At 38.2% G+C, this 17,567-nt stretch overlaps 1 long non-coding RNA gene across 3 annotated transcripts in view; it reads left to right on the top strand.

Annotated features, from left to right (window-relative positions):
* Positions 1–17,567, top strand: part of LOC131279304 (uncharacterized) — a 65,007-nt gene that overhangs the window by 14,961 nt on the left and 32,479 nt on the right. The window contains exon 2 of one of the 3 annotated variants that reach the window (XR_011649161.1): positions 906–1,157. The exons of 1 other annotated variant lie outside the window; for it this stretch is intronic. This is a non-coding gene — a long non-coding RNA (uncharacterized lncRNA). Of the gene's footprint in view, positions 1–905; positions 1,158–7,046; positions 7,108–17,567 lie in introns of those variants that run through there. One more of the 3 variants, XR_009186688.1, reaches the window with a different exon arrangement.

Here is a 17,567-nt window from a genome sequence, read left to right as displayed (position 1 = left end):
TGACTATCCCCCTACAGGCATTCTCAGGCAATCTGAGATTAGGCCTCTGCTCACCTATTAGGCTAGTCCTGGGCTTGCAGAGAAGTCAACTTAAAAACAACCATGAAAAGTGAGAGTACAGTTGAAATCATCTGTTGGCAGACTCAGCTTGCTGATAAGCTGAGGTCCCTCCTGCCATGGGAAAGGTTCTCCTAGGTTGTAAGTTCTGACTGTAGATTTAGGGGCACCAAAACTAAAAAAGAAAAATGAAGAAGTCCAGTAAGAGGAGAGAAGCAAGACAGAGCAAGTAGCAGTAAGAGGAAAAAGAGATGATGGTTTTACTGGACTCCTGAGGAGATTTAGGGCTATTACCAATGATGAGAATTTGTGGAGGATCTGAGGAAAAGAATCTTTCATGCTGGAATATGTACCGCACTTTGACTGATGTGCTTGTATGCACAAGAAAAGGGGAATTAGTTTCCAGAAATCTGGAATTATGAGAGCTTCACACCATAGCATAATGTGATCAGCATCTCCAAAAATATTTACCACAACAAAGTACAAAAGTTGACATTTAGGGTGGTTATTTTGCATGTGTGAGGTACCGTTTTGTACTAAAAATGGATTATCTCATTTAGTCCTTACATTAACCCCATGAGGTAGCCACAATTATAACCTTATTTTATATGTGAGGACACTAAAGCAGAGAAAATTAAGAACCAGTTAAACAAGCAGAATTAGAACACAGGGATCTAATAGCCAGTAGCCCTAGAGATAGGGAAATGGGTTATCTTTTCATACCTTAACGTACCAAATAATATAAGGAGGTTAATTGACTTGCTTAAAATCACATGACTGGGAAGGGCATGTGGCTCAAGTGATTGAGCTCCCACCTACCACATGGGAGGTCCTGGGTTCCATTCCAGGTGCTTCCTGGAGAAGACAAGTGAGACAGGGAGCTGGTGTGCCAGGTTGGCACGGTGAGCTGACACAACAAGGAGACATAAAGAAGAAAGACAGTGAGTGATACAACAAAGCAGGGAGCTGAGGTGGCTCAAGCAATGGAACACCTCTCTCCTACACGGGAGGTCCCAGGTTTGTTTCCTAGTACCTACTAAAGAGAAGAGGAGCAGACACATTGAGCACACAGCTGTGTGGATGGACACAGAGAGCAGATAGTGAGTGCAAAACAACCAGCAGGGTGGGGTTTGGGGGTGAAATACATAGATCTAAAAAAAAAATCACACGACTCTCTAGTTCTTCAGGCTTGCTCTGGACAGCCAACAAAATGATGATGATGGACAGGTCCCATCTTAAAAAAGCAGGGCATGTTTGCAGTTGCAGACAAGATAATTCCTTCCATCTGCCCTGTGGTATCTGGGTCCCCTCTCAGCCTGGGAATGTCTGAGCAGAGGTCATCCAGTGCTGCTCTGCATTGGGGAATGATCATGGGAGGAGGTATGTGTGGTTGCGGACTAGAGTAGATTAGTCGTGGATGCTTTCTTGTGTTGGCAGAAGAACTCGTAAAATTGATATAATGATAGCAGGTTCAGAAGGGATGGGGGAATGAATGGGTGGACCAGGGCCTAGTTGGGGCAGTGAGATTCTTCTGTATAATAACTGCAATGACACATGCATGACATTATGCATTTTCAAGGCCTATGGAACTGTAGAGCATAAAGTGTAAACCATAATGTGAACTATAGGCTTTGGTTAGCAGCAATGCTTCAAGATTGGTTCGTCAACTATAACAAATGTACCACACTTACATAGGATGTTAATAATAGGAGTGACCATGTGTGTGGGTTCTGGGGGGTTATATGGGAACTCCCTATACTTTCGATGTAATTTTCCTGTAAATGTAAATCTAAAACTTCTCTAAAAATAAAGTTTCAAAAAAAATCACATAACTGGTTCATAACACAGATGTCTTGAACCCACATGTGTTAAAATCAGGCCTGTACTCTGCGTTGCAAAACGAAAACTCCTTTGCTTGTTTTAAAATTTTAAATGAAAATATCTATTGTAATTTGGTTTCTTAACTAGAAACCTGGAGTTCTCTAGCTTGGGTCATGCTGCCCTGAAACTTGCATAAATGGCTTATAAAATTGCAACCTTTTTAGATGTGGAATGTTCTTGTTTTAAAGAGTGATGGTTTATCCTTCCTAATTGTTTCTGTTTGTTGACATACATGGCTTTGCACAGAATTTCTGCAAGTTTAAATTCATAGCCTTCTGGATCTGGCTCATCCCAAGGGACAGTGATTGTGATTTGTTGTTAGATGGTTCAGGCAGAGGACAAACCAGGCTTATCTATAGAAGGCCAATGGCCAAAACGAATGAACAAACAGACAAACAAACAAAATCAAGTTCAGTGTTATGGGAATTATAGGATTGATGGTCAAAAGAGGAAGAAAATAGTCTCTTTGCTGCTTTCAGTCATTCCTTGTCCATCCTAGTACCTTACATTCGTTCTTTCTGCTGGGCCAACATAGACATAGAAGTTACAGCTTTAGTGTAACAAGAAGCAGAGCTGGGGACTCAACACAGGCAATATGGCTCCCTCATTATCCTCTGAAATACTCAGGATATGGCCTGTTAATCTGAAAGAATTATTTTCCTTTGGTAAATTTTGGAATGTTTCCTCTCATGCTTTTGTAACAAGCTGGAACCTATGGTAGGTGTGAGGTAAACTGAAAAATGCGGCTAGCTTGAAGGTGCGTGAATGCTCAGGGCAGAATACGTGGTGACGGCAACAGAGTTCTAGAGCACAGCTTCCAATGTAATGTATATACACAACACAAGATCTGAATTACAGATTAGCTCAAACATGTACAACTTGATTTCGAATCTCTAAAAAAAAGAATATTTTCTTTATGGCATACATAGCTCTGGGCATCTGTAGTGACTGTAGAAAAACTCTAAATCAGCAATCATTTCATTTTGTGCATGCTGAACAAAACCAGAAATGCTGGAAACATAGACACACTTAAAGAGGGACCATTTTCCTAAAAAATAACCCATACAAATAATTTATAAAATGTATCCTCAAATGTAGGGGTGCATTACCTGTGTGTCCTTTAAAACTAATGTGTCAGTTAGTGATTGCGCAGTAGCTCCACAAAGGTTTCTTAAATGACATCTATCCCCTTCCTTTCTGGGATTGATGATTTCATTAAAAGCCATTCTCCTATTGCCGTTTTGCTTTTCCCGCTTTAATGTGGTCTGTGGGGTTCATTAGATCCAGTGTGTTAATGGCATCAGCTGGGTTTAGGTTTCATTCCAGCTGTACCTCACTATTGCTAATCACTTAGCTAACATATGCCAATATCATGGTACCTAATGACTCCTTCTGCAGTTACTCCTTTATATTCCCCTACCTCCCACTCTAAAAGACCAAAGTAACGCTGATGATCAGTGTGAACTGTGGGGTGGTGAGAGACCTTGCTATGGCTTTCCTTCTCTTAGACAACACATGTACTGCCTTCAGTTTTTTTTTTAGCTCTGCCAGGCTTTTTCATTGCTCCTCCTTCATCCCTTCTTCCTCCTCATCCAGTTTATATGGTGGACATGTGAGACAAAATCGGGTACCTGCAAGTGCAAAATAGTACAGACTTTTTAGACTCGGTGCTCAATTTGTACATTCAGCACTGTCTGGCCTGGAAGCAGCACAGCTCGGAGTAATCTCACTTTGCTGTCTGTAATCTCATTGCTCCCTGGGGACAATGATTTGAAGTGTGTAGTACACATCAGGGCCAAGGCTGAGTGGGAAAACACCACAGATGCACTGAGGACAGTGTATTGTTCTTTAGAATTTTTGATATTCTGAAAAAATTTTGATATTTATATCTTATTTTGGGGGGTCCTTCAAATCCCGTGACCTGACTAAAAGCCACTGTCCAGTCTCTTTCCCTCCGTTTCTTTTTAAAACTCTAGTGCCCTCTAAAAGGAAAGATGAGGGCCTAGAATTGAGGGATTGCTGGCTTGGGGTGGGGGTGGGAGGTAGCAGCACACTGTGATGGCAGAGAGTAATTCTGCTTCAAGGAGGATACTGCCCAATTTTTTAAACTTAATAGGATTAGTCATGGGAACTATTTTTAGCAGAAGTTCAACTTTATCCATGTATTTTAATGTGGGAAAATTGTGTCCTTTTCCCTCTGCTAATGTTTGATGTATTCCAGCCCTCCTGTGAGCATGTTTGAGTATCTTAGGGGATCTGGAGTGGAGGAGAACTTCCTCTCGGATTCTCTCTGTTTTCTTTCGTGAAAATGACATTCCAAAGCTGTTTCACTTTCTGACAGGAAATGGAGCCTTGCCAAAAATGATTAAAGTCCAAGAAAGCATAACAGTTCCAAAGCTGCAGCAGTTCTTTAGGAGTCCTGAGTTTGACATTGTGTCAAACAAATGTGAAATATTGTTTAATAAATTTGAATAATACAGAGATAGGAAAAAATCATTCTTGGCTTATAGCAGTAGTGGTTTGTATTAAGTATGTAAAAGATTACCTACCTCTAATAAATTGAAATAAATATGTAAATACACTTGTGTAAGGTTTGTACAGCCTATTACTTTTTTCCAGTGTACTAGTTATATGTAGAGACAAAAGCCTTCTTTTAAATGCATGTAAGTTTAAAAGCATGCCTATTTCCATGGCATTGAAAGGAAGTAACTTCTGATTGTGTGAGTTCATCTGTGCTTAGTAGATGGTTATTTTTAAAATTTTATAATTTAGTTAAAAAACTTATCAATAAAAAAGTTGCTTAGACCAAAATAGTTTTATTTGAAGGGGCTAGAAATAATGATTGAAAATTTTAGTCAATATTTGAAATCAGAAGTCTATTGTATTTTTCCTAGTAATAACAGCTTTCATTATTTTTACTGGCAGGCCTATTTAAATTGTTTTATTTTCCCAGCAGAAATTTATGCATTTTAGGTAGATAACTGTGTGTTCCCCTACCTTGTGTCAAAAAAATAAAAACAAGCTACCAGCCAATAAAGAAAAATCATCACCCTCAAATCAATAAAAATCACTACTTCTCTGAAAAAAATCTTTGCATAAAAAACTCATAAAACATTATTCTTTTGAACTCTTTTGCAAGACAATTATCCTAAAAACAAACTAATTTTATTATTCAGTCCTTCCTTACATTCTTTCAAGCATATATTTAAATACATGTTTTTAGTATAAAAGGTTCAATCTTTTCTGTATCTACTGACATTCAATGAGTACCACAATTCATGACCACTTTTTAGACAAGTTAAATTGATTAGAGAAGTCATTCAATGTCATTGAGTACCATTTGTCACTTCATAAACAGCTACAATCTGCTGCCTACAAATGCAGAAGGACCGCCAAATAAATCACATCAAACGGTGGGAGTAGATACTATCCCTTCATCTATAATTGGTACAGGCCTCTCTTGTCACATTAGTTCATTCTTGTGATTCTGGTGTGGATTGACACTGACACGAAAAGGGCAGCTACTGTCAAAGACATTAGAAAGTCTATTTTAATGATGTACATGGTAATAGATATCCATCATAATATTACATTAACGTCACCCATGTATCAAACATACAACTTAACCTTCTAGGTATCTGATGATATGCCCATATGAATCTGTTTTAACAGGAGATAAGCTGTATGGGTAGGAATGGAAATTGATAGATGCCAAAGGAAATGCATGATTAACAGATGTACAAGAAAAGATATACAACACAAGTGCAACTTACATACACTGTTTCACTGCACATAAATGTAAAGCTCTATAGTTTACTTTTAGTCATATTTTCATAAAATGTAATCAATGGGTACACTATGTTTTTGCTAATTTCAAAACACTTTCATTTGAAGATTTTTTCCCTTGTCAAAAAATACCCACTATTACAATTGATATTTGATATTATGTCCAAGATTTAGGCTTTGCAGATGAAAATCTGCTTTCTTAGGGTCAAAAGTCCTTTACTCTGCAATAACTTTGTATGTATATACACACACACATGTGAATATACACAGGATACCTTGTATATCATACCATACTGCCACACTAACATTAAAAATTAACATAAATTAATGAAGACAATATACTTCCATCATGTCAAGTCTTTAAACACTGCATACTCTAGGGAAAAGGAAATGGACTTTGGTTGTTGCTGAAGCATCTCTAATATATTGTATTCTACTCTGCAGAGATAATGGCTGCATCTACATGAGAAATGGAAAATTCAGAATTATATTAGAACAGCTTTGCTTTATTGGACTTTTACTATTTGCCAAGAGCTTTGCATATATTATCTCATTCAATTTCCACAAAAAATGGAAGAGATGAGTGTTTTTATTCCCATTTTATAGGTGAGGAAATGGAGACCCAGGAAGATAAATGAAGTGCACAGTATCAACCAAAAGGAAAAGAACTATGATTTGAGCTTGGGACTATCTGGCTCCAAATCCCTATTTAATATGATAGGTTCGGAGAATATCTCTGAGTTGAACATATGCTAATAATGCTAACGGCGAGAGGCCAGTCTCCCTCCTCGGACACTCGTCCCTCCTCTCTGATGTGCGACATTGCTTGAGCTATTTCCGAGGAGCAGAAGTGTCTGCCTAAGTGGAGCATTCTTTACCAACCTCTGGGCCTGCCCCAGGTACACCTTGTCTACTCCAGCCTCTCAGATGCACAGGCTTTCTAATAGGAGAGGGACTGTTGAAAAAGGTTCATGAAGAGGCTATAATATTTACAAGTACTAAAACAAGTCAGTAATTCAAATGAAATGTTCCAATTTTTCTATTCAATTAGCCAAAATCTGTTATAAAATTTTTTGATCCTCTGTGAAGAAAATAAACCCTAGAAAAATGCAGGAACATTCCCATTACTGATGAATGGAGCATAAAAACTAGTTTTAGTAAAAAAATGTCCAAAAGGTCTGCTTTACTCTCCTGGGGGATCGTATTCCCAGAAGATGTTAGATTCAATTGGGCCTTGGATAGATGTATATAATTACAAACAAGTTGCTGGCAACTTTTTCCAAAAGATCCATAACCAGAAAATGCCATTTTTTTTTCCTGTAGGAGGACTCATCTAAATTCCATCAGACCTGTGACTATTAATATGACAGTTGTTTTAAAAAGGTGAAGTAAATCTATTTTTCTTTTCTAATAGATACTTAAAGGGAAATATACATTAATTCACTTGAAAAGCTTTGGGTAACTAAATGGCACAAAGTAATTCTAGGTATCTGATCTAAAACATGAAAAATGGTAGCCGTCTATTGATAAACAACATGGAATTGACCAATATCCAAAGCGGGCAGTTTTCAAAGGACCGTCCTCATCACCAACAAATGTTGTGAAAAGGTCAATGGTCAATTAAATAATCCATCACCTCAGGATGGAGAATAGTTCTCAACTCTGACAATCAGCAACAGTAATATTTAAAGGTCAAAAACTGAGTTACATTATATTCTGGTTTGTTATTTTCTGTTATAAAGATGTGGCTCTGTCCAAGAAGTTGAGGATAAAAAAGAGGTTCATATACTGCTAGAAACATGTTTCCCAGACAAATAAAATTTGGATTATTTACTGATATGAATACTGCGAACTGGAGCCATAGGCGTCGTCTGATTTTTGTATTTTTGAAAAAGTAGGCTTTTGGGCAGAGAACGTTCTGTTTCCATACTTGAAAAACTGCATGATGGGGTGAAGTGGGGGTGTCGAACGAGAAGCTTCTTTTGCGAGAATGACTTTCAATGGGGCCTGGTAATTTCACACTGCTGTTTGTTCTGTAAAAGAATGCCTTTGCAAACGTGGTAGGTTTCAACTGCTGACTGCACTTTCTTCTATACTGTCTAATTCTATCACTCTCAGAAAATAGTAACATCTCCAATTTCCTTATTTCAAGAACAGAATAACCCTTCTGTAAATTAAAAATGCTACACAAACTTGATATATCGATTTGACCTAATTTCCTTTGCCAGCTTCTTCATTTTCCTTTTCAGACATTAGTTTCTTTTATTTTTTTTTTTCCATGTGGTTATTTTTTTTGAACCCCCCTTGCGGCTTACGTGCTGTCTGCTCTGTGTGTCCATTCGCTGCGGGCTCTTCTGTGTTCTTGCTTGTCTCCCTTTTGTGGCATCACCTTTGCTGAGTCAGCTCTCGGGGGCATCTGCGGGCTGGGTGATTGGGTGGTGCTCCACAGCATATGGGCGAGTTTGCCTTCATAGGAAGCCCTGGGACGTGAACTGAGTGCCTCCTGTATGGTGGACGGGAGCCCAACTGATTGAGCCACAGACGCTTCCCTGTTGTTGTTTTTTGATGGAAATTATTTAATTTGAGCTGCCTGATCTAACAAAAATTCTTTCTCTATTACCTTCCATATTCCTTCTTCCTTCCCTCTGAGTGCCACTGATTCATTCTGAGTTTTCAAGTCTCAAATGCAAGCTTTTCCTTTCTCTGTGCTATAGGTGGACTAAAAGAAATACCACCTACTTTTAGTCTTTCCACTAGTCTTTCTCCTTTACCTCTTGGGGCCAAAATATGGAGCACAGACAACGAAAAAAGGTGCCCCAGAATAACTGCTTTCCAGGAAGCCATAAATCATGTGCGATTAAAGTAATTGGCAACAATAGAAAGAAAACATGTTCCTGTGCTTTAGCTCTTTAGTTTTGCATATGAGAGGAAACAGGTCGCCAGTTGAGATCACCGCGGGTTTATGAGAGATAATGCTTTATTTAAATAGAGAAACGAAGCCTCTCACTTCTCTCTTGAGAATGTGCAACTTGGCGAGTGATATTATGTGGCCACACACTGCAGCAATCTGCTGAATGTTCATTTATATGGCTTCTAAATAAACGAGGGGAGTCTCGCCAGGGACTTCGACCCATGACTGCACAGCTTTACCCCCTTGCTGTCTGGGTGATAGCTGCTGTTTCGAATATGGGCAAGTGTTATATGATTATTTTATCTCTTACTGTAAAACGTTTCGAGAGACTTTCTGTGAGAGGCAATATAAAAATAAATTGAATTGAACTATGGCTTCACCTCCCCACTTTTTAGTGCAGAAAACTTTAGAGCAAAAAGTGCAGTGCTGTGACAAAGGACAGGATTAAGACGCTGTCAGGGAAATGATCAGCTCTGGAGAGTCTTGTCCCTGCAGCAGTAGCTTGAATTTGTGTGTCTGTGCGTGTGTATATGTGTATTTTGTTGTTATCACATTTGGTTGTTAGATTTAAAACTTCACCTCACCTAGAGAAAATTAACTTTGTGTTTTTATTAAGTTAGTTATTTTGAGTCATACGGTGTCCACAATCTACTCTCAGTTAATGCAGTTCTATAAAGACAAGAAGACTTGTTAATTATACAAATATCTATTTTACATAACATACTACAGTGCATTAAAAGTCGCCTGGTTAGCCTTGGAAAGGCCAACGTCTGAACCACATCATATTACATTCAAAATCCACAACTGCAATAATTTTTCTTTTAAAATAAAATAATCTTGGCTTAGGGTAATAGGTTTTTTCCTGCAGAAATATGATTTCGTGTTTTATGACACTGCATCAATACATTATTTTAATAAATGGCTCTCGGTTCAGTAGAAGTGCTGTATTTTGACAATATCAGCCAACCTTTTCATTTGTTTAAGCAGGAAAAGTAGGGTGCCAAAATAAAGCTACTCCAGAAGAACATCTCAAGAATGTTTATGAAAACTCTGTTACAGCTACATTTATTAGAGTTAAAGCATCGTACTAATTTGTCATGCAGAATTCCAGGGAAGTGAGTAATTTCTGTATTTCTCTAAATGCCAGCATTTCATATTTTGAGGTAATAATTTGCTTGTAAATATGAAACTAGCAACACAGACTACAAGTGTGACAAAAGGTATCAGAGATTTGTAATTATCCAGCAATAGTGGATATATTTGCTGCCATGCCATGGTGTTCCTCATAAAAATGAGTTGGGGAATGGATTTATCACATAAGACTCTCTGTCAGTGGGCCTGACTTTTATTTTTTATCTGAACTAGATCATCTACCAGTGACTCGGTCTTTGGGGAACAGCTCTCCAGTACCCCACCTCCAATCCTCACAACACAGAGACTTTGCTAGCACACCTCCTTCCTATCCGCATTGATGTGCCTGGAGACTGTCTTCTTTTAGATGAGCACTTTAATCCGTGCACTGGCTGTTAAATTATCAAAATACAGAGAGAAAATCTCTTCCTTGAACTCACGGTACAGAGAAGCAATCTCAGAATAAACAGATTATTTGCTGTTTATTACTCCTTTTTATCTGAAAGCTTTCAAAAATTCTCCCAGGTATCCTGGGGATAAGCGGGAATATTCTTGTCTCCAGGCAGTACGTCGTCCCTCTGGGACCTGAAAGGATGAATGTTCCTTCAAAGGTGCTTATTATCTTAGGATGGCACTAGGTACTTAAGCGGTTCATTTATGTGTTCATTCTGCTTTGTGGGACAGTATGTTCTGGTTCAGAGAAGGGCTACTCCCTCACCCCAGAATTAAGAGAACTGATAGGTATCTGCATATATTAGCATTTCGCTTTCAGAGACCTCATTTGATGGAAAGTGCTGCTCTACGTGGTAATTTAAATGCAGAAGTAGAAATAGATCTCAGGAACAAGTGAGGAGGGGCAGATATATTTCACAATGTGTAGAGTTATAGGACCTAATACCTCATGCTTACTCCATCCCCTCAAATTGTATTTATTTTCTATGTAGACCATGACTTCATCTCCAAAAGGATTAGTTGACAGAAAGCCTGGGCCTTACTAGCTCACCTTGGTTCTTCTCATGTCTGCTTTGCTGAGCTTACCCATTATTTTCACAGCCCTCATGCACACGTGCTCTCTGCACCAGGACGTAAGACCATTGATTTCTGCTCACCTGTACCAGGTGTTTTGTTCGTATAGGCCTCTGTTCTAGCTGATCTCTCAGACTACCTTCAAATGCACCATCTTTAAATAATGAAAATGTACTCATCTTCAAGTCCTTTCTCAAACGTTACCTTTCCCATGATGCCTTCTCCCATCTAAGTGGCAGAAATGAGCCCCAGCTTTCCATCCGAAAAATGGGGAATATATCGTACCACTTCAAGTGGTGGTTTTGACAACTAAGTGAGATTGCATTTGAAACTGTGTAATAAATGATCTTTGATCATAATGTTCTTTAAATGAATCACTTCTTTCCTTGAGGACCAGGAGTATCTTACATTTCTAATACTAATCTTCCTACTATGCATAGGTAGTAAATACCTTCCTAGCCCCATATAATCATTAAGGAAAAATTTTGCACTCTATATTTATATAAGTATGTAATAATTATATTCTATCTGGTCCTCTAGGTGTAGTAGGAACATAATAAATATTTGGTAAAATAATCTGTTCCAAATGTTCAATGCCCATCTTTGTACATTCTTGGGCAGTTTGGCCCAGTATCAAAATGAACTTGAAATTAGTGCAGTTGCTAAGTTTGTCTTATTATAATGTACTCATCACAATTGGTACTTCTAGTTGCCTCTTTTGGTCAGATATTGACAAAGAAGTATGATATAATGAAATACACCAACTTCATTTTTGATTCTGTATCATTTTCTTACAGAAACACTATATCATTGATTAGTTGATATATGCCTAGAAATTGCAACTTCCTTTATGGGCACGTCTGGAGCTTGCACATCCTGTATTGAATTCTTCATTTGTGGTAGTCTTGCAGATGGTTTATCTGCATTTTGGATAGCAGTGGCATGAGTGAAAGGTTAAAACTATGGCAAAGACCAAAAAAGAAGGAAGGTCCAACAATGAGCCCTTGATACTAATGACTATGCTTGTGAGCCTGTGTACCTGAAATAAGAACAAGGCCTAGAGCTGCAGGGTGCCTAAGAGTTGCCTCCTGAGAGCCTCCATGTTGCTCAAATGTGGCCAGTCTCGAAGCCAAACTCAGCATGTAAATGTGTTGCCATCCCTCCTGCATGGGACATGACTCCCAGGGATGAGCTTCCCTGGCACTGAGGGATTACTACCAAGTACCAGCTGATGATGTAACTAGAAAATGACCTTGAATAAAAGGGTCAACTCAGACCAGCAGAATATCTCAATCTACATATAATACCAGGAGTTAAAAATGCTTTTTGACCTGAATAAAAGGGGGAAATGGAAAGGACAAATGAGTTTATATGGCTATGAGTCTCCAAAAAGAGCTAGGAGGTTATCAGAGGGGTTGCCCTTATGCACACCTGAGCAGAGTCCCAGAGACAGATAAAGTAGATACAACCCCAGGTATTGGTTCTTCTGAGGGCTGCGGAAACCCAGAGGTTCTGTGGTCATGGTAGATGGAGTTCAGTGCCATGTCAGTTGGCCCTACCTTGGAGTTTGTGTTTCTGTGTGATGGAGCTGGACTCAGATGTGATCTTTGTCCACAAGTCTCTCCTGTTACTTTTGCCGGAACTGTGGTTGGTGCTGGGGTTTAATGTATGCCTGGGGGACCTGAATCTCTGGACTGACCATGTGATAGCTGGGCTCTGAGCCTCAGCAGACTTGCAACTCCTACACTGTGGTGTATTGGACTTACCCCACTCAGCTAACATGAAGGTGAAGAAGGTCAACCACTACACAGGGAGCCAAGAGTGCCTACAGCTAGAAGCAGGAGAGTTGCATGCAGCATCCATGTGGAATCTAAGCCCCCTCTTGATATAGATGTGGAGTGGACACAACTATTCTAAGGTCCACAGGATGGAGGAATAGAGTATGGATTAGAATGGACTTACTGATATTCTATTCATGAACTATTGTGATTAGTAATTGAAGAAAATGTGGCATAGGTGTGGAGAAAGTGGTATGGTGGCTGCTGGGGGTAGAGAGTGGGAGGAAGAGATGTGATGTGGGGGCATTTTCAGGGGTTGGAGTTGTTCTGGATGGTGCTGCAGTGACAGTTACCAGCCATTGTATGCCCTCCCATGGCCCACTGGGTGGACTGTGGGAGAGTGTGGGCTATGATGTGGACCATTGACCATGAGGTGCAGCGATTTTCAGAGATGTATTCACCAAATTCAATAAATGTCTCATGATGATGGAGGAGTTTGTTGTTATGGGGGGAGGAGTGGGGTGAGGGGGGTGGGGGGTCTATGGGGACCTCATATTTTTTTAATGTAACATTAAAAAATAAATAAAGACAAAAAATAAATAAAAGAAAATAAAAAAATAAAAAAATTAAAAAATTAAAACAAAAAACAACAACAAAAAAACTACATAGTGTGAGCAACAATTTACTTCCAGTAGTTTCCTCAACCCCAAATGTACCAATTAAAATACAGAGGGGGAAGACAGTAGTTAAAATAAGCCACTTTGGTATTGGCATGTGCCAGTAGGCTGAGTATAATGTGACTGACACAAATAGAAATTTCAAATGCAAGACTTTGGAAGGGGTGGTGGGCAACTTTCACAAACTTTCAAGACCAGTTAGGATGCAAACCATGTCTACTTGTTGAGTCACTCACCACATTCCCAATATGAGGTACAGAGTTTCCTGTTTTTCTTCCATGGTACCTAAGCTTCCTATTTTACACCAATCAACTAGTTAGTGGAATAGGAATAATTTCATTTTTTAAAAAAAAATCTATCTCAAAAGATCTTTTTTTTTTTTAAGTGTCTTTATTTGTTCTCATTATTTTTTCCCTCAGAGGAAGATAGTTTCTTCAAAATGTATGTGGAGAGCTAAACTTCTGTACTGGCAGCTTTGTGCCAGCTCAGATACCACCTCCCTCAGAGTAGTGAGGGAGAGTTGGAAGGATCATCACTATGTCACCTTTAGATTGAAATCATATGGCTCTGCCTGAGCCTGCTGTGGAGCTGATCATTTTAGATTTCAACTTTTGCCAAACTGACATTGCCCAAGTTGCTCTTAACTCTGCCAATCAAACCCAGACATTTAAAACACATAGAAGTGTTTTAGTTACCTGTCCGCTAAAACCAATACCATGCAATGAGTTGGCTTAATAACAAGAATTCATTGGCCCATGGTTTCAGAGGCTAGACGACTTGCTTCCTCTCAGGGTTGATATCTTCTGGCTGGCGGGCAACCTTTGAAGTTCCTTGGCTTTTTTGTAACATGGCAATGCAGATAGTGGCAGCTTTTCCTTTCTCTTCGGGATTCCATTGACTTCCAGTTTCTGGCTGCTCTCCCTTTTTCTCCTTATGTCCAGTTTCCTTTGCTCCTAAGGACTTCAGCCATATTGGATTAAGGCCCACCCTCATTCAGTTTGGGCACCTTAAGTAATATCTTCAAAGGTCTTATATACAAATGGGGTCACACCGACAGAACCAAGACTGGGAGCTGAGCCTGCAGTTTGGGGGGACATAATTCAATTCCCATCAAGAAGGAAGAAGAGCAGCAAATCTTTCCAAATATCCATTAGGCTTATATGCTGAAGCAAAAAGGAAAATAAGGTGTTTTTTATTTTGAACCTTTTTTTTGAAGAAAGAGGTATAGTACAGTTTGCCTTCCAGTCTGGGGCTTTTCCAGTTCTAACATGTCTCTATGGAAGCCACCCTGTTTAGTATAAATTAAGACTTTTGTCTTACAGACACCCAAGAATAATGAGCTCTATTATGACATATTCCAGTGGGTGAGATATATGCTATTCAATGATATGTCCAGGAAAAAAAGAAACATGCTTCATTTCTTCATTAGAGGATGCTTATTTATAGTCCAATATACATCTACCTCCACTGAAACATTAAAGTTTTGACTGTTTTTTATCTATAAAATTAGATATTGTTGTGGCAGCTGCACTATTCAAATGATAGCTATAGTACAGTTTTTATCAGTGAAGGCAAATTTATAGCTTCCCTCCATGGATAAAGATATGTACATATTTACTTTTGGTTTTACTGCCAGTGTCCTATATTTTAATGACACAAGGTGAGATAAAAGCTCATTATAATAAAGAAGTACTTTAATTCTGCAAATACAAATGGCACACTTCATATAAAACATTGTTTTAACTTTATGTAAATTCCCTGTCCTTTTCTTACATGAAACAGCGTACATTGGTAAAGCTCTCACACTTCTCCTGCAAGTTCCCTTATGTTCATTTCTGGTATTTCTTTCACACTAAGAAAACTGAATAGAAGAGAAAAAAAAAGTAAAGGGAAAAGACAAGATAGGAGAAGAGAAAAAAGAGGAGCGAGATGAGTGAGTAAACTAAAGCAGCTCAGACTTTTTTTTGTAGTAACTAATTGCTGAGAAAAGTTGTTTGATTTGAAATTCAAGATTCTACCTCAAGTCAGTTTGGAAATACGTAACTTGCTATTTAATGGACAAAGAAAAGGGATAGAAAGTTAAACACATTTTTTCCAAGTGAATTTTTCCCCTTGTTCTTTGTCTTAATATTGTCTTGAATCAATAACCTAGTGACAGATGGGTGGAATTCCGACATCTTGGCAATTTGGATCAGATCCAATAAGCATTCAGGTCTATTTGGTATCGAAACAGAGCTGGAAATCACATGAAGACACAGTTTCTCAGAAAAGTTCCATTACTTGTTAGTTTCTGATGGGTTGAAAGTAGAGCTAGAAGAGTCTTTAGAGCGTTTGGGGATTTCATGATTGATACCAGACAATACAGAGGTGCCCAATGCACTTTCAGTAGTATTAATCATACTCTTTAAGACAGAGAAAAGTTTTGACCTATTCTTTCATTGTTCCAAATCCCTGAACTACCCCTTATACTCATATTTTCCACTCATTTTTCTTCAGAGCCTTGTGGGTTTAAAATACTATTTTAATTATTTCTATTTACACACTAATAAACCTGTGAAATTAGCAAATAAAAGTATCCTGTTGCATATAGGGTTTAAAGAAACATGTCCAGATCTCTCAATCACCAGAGAAGTAGTTTATACCTCTCAAATTTTCATCACATACATGTCAGAATATAAAATGGTAAGTCAAATGTTGAGTAAGTAAAAGAGGAAAAAAGGCCATTTGTCTGTACTTAAAGAAAATGAAAGGACAGATCCTTATAGTCTGTTTCTTCTTTTGCTCAATAATCTGAAGGCAGCTTTGTTGCTACTTTAGGCTAATTAGGCTTCTCAGATATTCCTTTTGCACTAGGGCAGGGGTTCTTAACAGGGGGTCGGTGACCTTGAATTGAAATTCAGAAACCATTGTTCTTGTGGTTTTTGCACATGTGTTGGTGCAGGTGATATATTTACTAAATAATACACAATATAGTGTGGACTTAGTAAAGGGTAAGTGGTTTTCATTAGGGTCCATGGAACAAAAAAGGTTAAGAACCCCTGTACTGGGGTTTAAAGCAGGGATCCTTCCTTGCCCCACAGTCAAAGCAAACCATATTTCCATAAATATTTATCAAATTGCAACTCCTAAAAAGTTCATAGGTGTGTTTTTAACAAAGTCCAAATTGCTACCTTTCTGAGTAAAACAGACACACAGTCTTAGTACATGAATTATTCTTCCTGTAATAATTGCCTGCAACTGAATAACACATGGAGATCATCTTCAATAAATATAGAAATAACTGAGTTGCCAAGTAGTCTCTGCATTGTTTCATTGTGAAGCTATGTCAGTCAATTAATTCAGCATTCCCACATGTGAACATGTTGAAGATTCAGTGCTGAAATGAGGGAATTAGAAAACTACAACCCAGAATTGACCAGATACCTGATGGTGGGATTGTTCATGGACTTTCTTATGTCCTCATGCAATAAATGTTTCTGTTTAAAAGGTTTTTATCAAGAATATGAATAAAGCACCAAGATAAATATTGTTTAGCTCTAGTACCTGCCACCCTGTATTACCATCTCCCATTTCTCACCATATAGCCTGGTAACCATGACAAAGGTTTTGCCACTAATGGATATTTTACCTAAGTCCATTTGAGAGGATGGACAGAAGGGTTTGATTTTTCAGGTAATTTCTAAATAACTATTCATTGTGTTATTTGTGCTTATGGTAATTTAATTTTCTTGTTGATGTGAAAAAACTATAAAAACACAAACTTTCACACATTGCCATCTCAGATTTTAATGTCGAACATTACAACTGACAGCACTTATCAAAAGTATGAAATTTTAGTTAGAATAATACAGATGAGAAAACTTCTGGTGAAGAGAAAATCATCACAGGAACAAGGTCATAAAAAATTGGAATTGTTTTTGTCAGGTGCTTAACTATATTTTATCCTAAAATTAGTCCTGTCAACTGATTACAAGGAATGACATCTTTGCTTCTATAAGTCTAACATGAAATATCATACAATTGTGAAAGTTTATTTAGAATTTGAAATTAATAATTTTAGAGCAATAACTTTTTATTTGTTTTTTGAAACTTTATTGCCTAAAGACGCTGTAAGTACTTAATTGAGTAATTGATTGATTTCAATTTAATCTATTCTTCAGCACACTTGGTTCTATCATTTGGCTGGGTCATCTGATCACTGCCTATTTATTAATTGGTGATTTGAGGACACTGGCATTTTATCCATTTTCAATGTTTGACAGAGTTTATAAATGGCGCCTATATGAAGTGGACAGGAAAATTAAAGGAGTGCACTTTTGA

The sequence above is a fragment of the Dasypus novemcinctus genome, chromosome 7 (assembly GCF_030445035.2).
Source record: "Dasypus novemcinctus isolate mDasNov1 chromosome 7, mDasNov1.1.hap2, whole genome shotgun sequence".
In the NCBI taxonomy this organism is placed as follows: domain Eukaryota; kingdom Metazoa; phylum Chordata; class Mammalia; order Cingulata; family Dasypodidae; genus Dasypus; species Dasypus novemcinctus.
Note: the sequence above shows the minus strand (reverse complement) of the source record. Positions and strands in the feature narration are given on the sequence as shown.